Consider the following 6,000-nt stretch of genomic DNA (forward strand, 5'->3'; position numbering starts at 1 on the left):
AGATACTCCTAGTTTATTAAAAATTGAAGATGAGACCTGAAGAGGTGTTAATTTGGATGCTATTGACTCTGGTATACCCGATATCAGCAAATCTGACGCATTTATGGATGGAATCCTCTGTTGGGAAGACCCTGTGGCATCCTTTAATCCCACAACTTCCTCTCTTAATTTGCACATCTCATTAGATATTGATGTCGAATTTGCAATAGAATCATGTTTCAGGGTGACAAAATCAGTCTCTAATTTTTTAATGCTGGAAGTATTTGTAGTAACTTTTTCTTGTAAAGACTTAATTGTTTCCCCAAATTCATCGATTTTGTCTGACATCATCTTGGTAGATGTCAAAAATACTGTCATCATTGATGTCAATTTTTCATCTGTATTCATAGTGCTCCAATTATCAGGTAATTTTGTAAACTGCGACATTTTATTATTTGAAAGTGGTGAGAAAACAGAATCGGAAATAGGAAAGTTAGTCAACAGCGGACTAACTGGTGTAGAGGGTGACAAAGTTGCTGATTTATAGCTAGAAGCAGATGCATTTTTGGAATTTTTTAGAGTGGATTTGAGATTCTTTTCTATGGGCGGGAAAGCAGGAACTGAATTTAAAGTCAGTGGCGAACGACTTTCAGTGGCTGATTTACTTCTTGTTTTTATATCACTTGGGGCTAGATATCCAAATTGTTTAACACAACAGTTTTTTAGAGTCTTATTATTTAGTTTGGTGATCAAACAGTTTCGATGGTAATTCAACTGACAAGATAAACAAGTCAAAGGTGACCTAAGTTGCTTTTGACAGACAATGCATGTGCCTGATGTCGGTGACATAACAGTTTTACAGTAGTCTATATTATATCAACTTATTTATCAATTATGAAGAGAAGTTTCCATCATTATAAAAAATATTAGCAGTACGAACAAATCAGAGATATAATACACTGCACTATAATGAGTATAGAGTTAATAATCGATGACGAGGGCCACTGGACTAAATGCCTCGGTTTATACATAAATAATGATGTATCTTGGAAAACTCATATCTCTCAAACTATAAAAAAGATAAATTCTGCATTATAGTGCTTAAAAGTGAGAAAAAATATTTTCAATTCTGATATCAGAAAATTATTGGTTTCGGCTACTATTCTTCCGCTGATAGATTATTGTTCGGTTGTACTAATCGATTCAAATGCTGATAATGATTTAAAACTGCAGCGTGCAGTAAACTATACAATAAGGTTTATTTTTAATATTAAACGAGATGAACATATAACTCCTTATCGATCCAAATTGAAATGGTTATCGGTTAAATCGAGAAGAACATATTTTCTGGCTACATATTTCTATAAGTTGCTAAATACTGGAAAACCTATTTATTTAAGGGAATTATTTGTAGAAGACGATGCTAGGCGCTCAGAAAGATTAGCGAGTAAAAACAACAATGTAAATTACTTTATTCCTAGTTTTTCTACTTTACATCTTGAGCATTCATTTTCAATTTCGGCAATGCGTTTATGGCAAAAGTTACCAGCTGATATAGTAGCTGCAACCACCTTAGAAATATTTAAAAAGAAAATGTATGATTATCTAATCTCTACTGACTTCTAAAAATTGTAAAAATTGTAAAATTAACAATCGTTTAGTAATTGTATTACTCAAATCTTAAATGAATATTAAACAAATTGCAAATCTTAAATCTAAACCATTATATGATGTTATAACTTAAAAATTTATATATAATCTATGCATTATTGTAACTATACTATACTATCTATATTTTATACTATTTATTTATATTTATATTTATATCTTACAATACAGTCATCACAAATTACATTGTATTAAATACCTTGCCATTCGGCCTGTGCCTTGGCATATATTATTAATAAATAAATAAATAAATATTCTGGGAAATATCAAACGACCAGAACCTCAAGAGACCAATCAAGCAGTCTAACATCGTTGGTTGGAAGGTGAAATCTTTTGACCCAGAAGCATTGCTAATAGCCCTCGATGGTGATCCGATCAACACTGGATGTGCAGAACAACATACTAAGGACCTGATGAGGAGAGTAACACATGCTTGTGATGCCAGTATGCTTCGTAAACGTGGCATAAATTCGAGACCTTCGGTGCATTGGTGGAACGACCACATCAGCGCCCTCCGTAAAGAGTGTCATAGAAAGAGAAGAATCTTCCAGCGCGGCTATCAACGGCTCAACTCAGTGGAGCTGATCGCAGAGTACAAAAAGGCGCGTCGTAAACTGAATAAAGCCATCAAAGAGAGCAAAAGAAGATGCTGGAAAGAGCTTATATACGAGGTGGATAAAGACGTGTGGGGTAGGCCTTATAAGGTGGTTATACCCCACCTGAAAAAACAACAAATGCCATCACCTACGTGTCCTCAACTTCTTCAGAAAATCGTCACTGCACTGTTCCCACAGCAACGCAACTTCGATTACCAGTTGGCGCCAGGCGAAACTGCTAGAGGCCTGTAACCGTGTAGGGAATAATAAAGCGCCGGGATTGGACGGAATCCCTAATATAGCCTTGAAAACCATCATAAAGGCAGCTCCAACATTATTCCTCGACGCTTATAATGCATGCCTCAAGGAGGGGACTTTTCCTCGTAAGTGGAAACAGCAACGATTGGTACTGTTACATAAAGGGAAGAAACCACCAGAAGAACCGTCATCTTACCGACCACTTTGCATGCTAGATACGGCGGGTAAGATATTTGAGCGCATAACTGACCAGAGAATTGAAGCAGTAGTCGATCCACTCCTGGCAGACAATCAGTATGGATTCCGGAAAGGACGATCAACCCTGGACGTAATCAAACAGGTTGTTGATACGGTCAAGGAAGCAATCGCAGGAACCAGATGGAAAGGTGGAACGAAGAAGTATTGCCTGGTGGCGACACTAGACATCAGAAACGCCTTCAACTCCGCCAATTGGAAATGCATCATGCAGGCCCTCCAAGAGAAGAATGTACCAGAATACCTGCTTAAGATCGTAGCAAGCTACTTTGAAAACAGGGTCCTGAAGTATGACACGAAGAACGGTCCGAGGGAGTATGATATTACTGGAGGGGTACCACAAGGTTCAGTTCTAGGCCCGCTCCTGTGGAACATTATGTATGACGGTCTATTAAGACTAACTCTGCCAAGAAACGTCAAACTCGTAGCATATGCAGATGACGTAGCCGTAGTGATCGTTGCCAAACACCTTGACGAGATAAATCATATGTTCGATCTCACTTTTGAGCACGTTAACTGGTGGATGGACGCAGTGAACCTGCAACTGGCGCAACACAAGACTGAGGCAGTACTTATTACCAGCAGAAAAGTGGTACAGACCATTAAGCTGAAAGTCGGCGAACAAGAAATCACATCACAACCTTATATCCGATATTTGGGAGTGATGCTTGATGCCCGACTTAACTTCAAGCAGCAAGTGGAACATGTCAGTGCCAAAGCGTCAGTAGTGAGGGCTAGTCCCGCACGACTGATGCCGAACGTCGGAGGCCCAAAACAGAGCAGGAGGCTATTATTGTCATTAGTAGTCACATCGGTGCTCACTTATGGAATATACATTTGGGCTGACGCATTAAAGATGCAAGAATCATGGAGAAAGGCTGAACCAGTATATCGACTGAGTGCCCTACGAATAGCTAGTGCCTTCCGCACTATATCAGAAGAAGCAGTGTGCGTCATTGCTGGAACCCTACCTCTTAGAGTTCTAGCAGAGGAAAGACGGGCCCTTTACCAACGAAAAAGGTCAACTGCACTGATCCTTGAAGAACTTAGAATTGAAGAACGGCAGAAGAGCATAGGCCGATGGCAACTACAATGGGATGCTGCAGAGACGGGTAGGTGGACGCACCGTCTCATACCTCGGATCGACATTTGGCTTGACCGGAATCACGGTGAGGTCAATTACTATCTTACGCAGATATTGTCGGGACATGGGTGTTTTTGAGAGTATCTACACCGCTTCAAGCACGATGACTCTTCGGAGTGCCCGTCCTGCCCAGGAGCTGCTGAAGACGCGGAGCACGTCTTCTTTGTGTGTCCTCGTTTCGATCCACAGCGTGAAGAACTGGAGAGGATCCTGAACCAGAGAATGCAACCAGATTCACTAGTGGAAGCAATGTTGTCATCAGAAGCTGCCCGGAACGCTACCAACACGTTTGCAACAGAAGTCCTTAAAGACTTGCGTTCCACCGAAAGAAAAAGAGCAAATAGCAGAAGATAGAAGGAAGGTAGTTAACACCTTAGCCACCAGAAGGAAGAGCAGTAGCTAGATCCTCCCTTCACGAAGTAATGCCTGACGGCGGTTTCCATGAGGGATTAGAGGAAAGAAGGAAAAGGGGCTTAGGGTTTAGTGGGTAGGGGCGTTAGTGTCGAGTTTGAGTATGACGCTGCGTCGAGTCGCCACATATCCAGGCCAAACAGCTATGCCTAGAATCCGTAAAAAGGATTCCTCCCCCTAAAAAAAAAAAAAAAAAAAAAAAAAAAAAACACACACACACACACACATACAGACAGACATAGTGACAACATCGCAGGGGTAGTCAGAGAAGCTTTCTATGACCTTCAAACGTCGAAATCTGATGAAAACTTGATTTTTGCAAAACGGGGTGAAAACAATAACTTCCCGATTTTTGAAAATCTTCGATTTTCTTAGCGGGAAGTTAAAAAGGCTTGAATTATGTTGCAAAAAGACACTTAATTTGAAAATAATAACAATTAATAATAATTTAATTACTTTTTCACAAACCAAAGCTATTGGTAATAAAAATTGTATATAATTTAAATAAACAAAGATATCGTTCACAAATTGTACAATTCGATAATTTACTCTTATTTTCATCTGCAATATTATAAATCCTAGAAAACTTAGTTACTTCATAATAAAGAATGTTTCTGAAGTATAAATATTTAGTTGTTGCAGCTTAATTTTGTGCTATTAAGACTACATGAAAATCATATTGCTGCCACATGATTTTTCTCATGCTACCACAACATGATTGTAATGTAGCCGAAATATGACAAATTATGTGGCTGCAACATGATTTCATCATATTCTTACCAAGACTGCATCATGTTGTTTTTACTATTTATTTTTTCCCGTGTATTAGAATTTGTAACGTTACATTTCATGTAGCGTTACAGTAGTAGTATGTTTACGTGAGAATGCGAGATTTTGTTGTGTGTACGGTAAGGTAATTGCATTGAGGACTATCGTGAGTGTGTGTTAATAAGTTACACGGAAAGATTAAAACCCAACTGGTTCATGTTCTGCACCAGATTCAGCCGTGTGCAAGAAAAAATAGAAGAAAAATTAGTTTATACCAGACTAAGTGTAGTTGTCTCGAGGATGTAGAGCTGCACTGCGGGAAAGAGACCGATGTAACGTGTCACCCGGTCAGTTACCGACGACTGAATTCAGGTTCAGCCTCTTGGAGCGAGGTGATTACCGCGGAAGAGCGACTGGAACGTCATCGCCCCGAAGTACGGAAGTTTGGCAGGCTCATGTGGTAGTTTGTGGTTGACAGGCCTCGATTGTTGCATGCTCGAGGGTTGTCGCGAGTGCTGTCCAAGCTCCCAGGGGAGCGGAATTACTGGTAGGTCTGGGGCACTATTTAGTTATCAAATGACGTGTCGTAGAATTCAATCGATGGGTTCGTTTTTGAGAAACCGTGCGACAAAAATTTATTCACACACACACACACACACACACACACACACACACACACACGCACACACACACACACACACACACACACACACACACCGTGTCGGGTAGCTGGGTTCCGTATCGGGCGCCTCCCCAGGTGGCGGATAGGAGAATGCCCGGCAGTAATGCCAGGTACCGAGGAAATTAAATACTAGGGGTGGACCAAACCTAGCAAACAACGATATGGAAATGTCAGAACAATTTCAAACATCGTTTACAGTACAAGGGTTGGATACCTCAGTGCCGACGAGGGAAGGTGTG

This window comes from Cotesia glomerata, linkage group LG5 (assembly GCF_020080835.1).
Source record: "Cotesia glomerata isolate CgM1 linkage group LG5, MPM_Cglom_v2.3, whole genome shotgun sequence".
Classification (NCBI taxonomy): Eukaryota; Metazoa; Arthropoda; class Insecta; order Hymenoptera; family Braconidae; genus Cotesia; species Cotesia glomerata.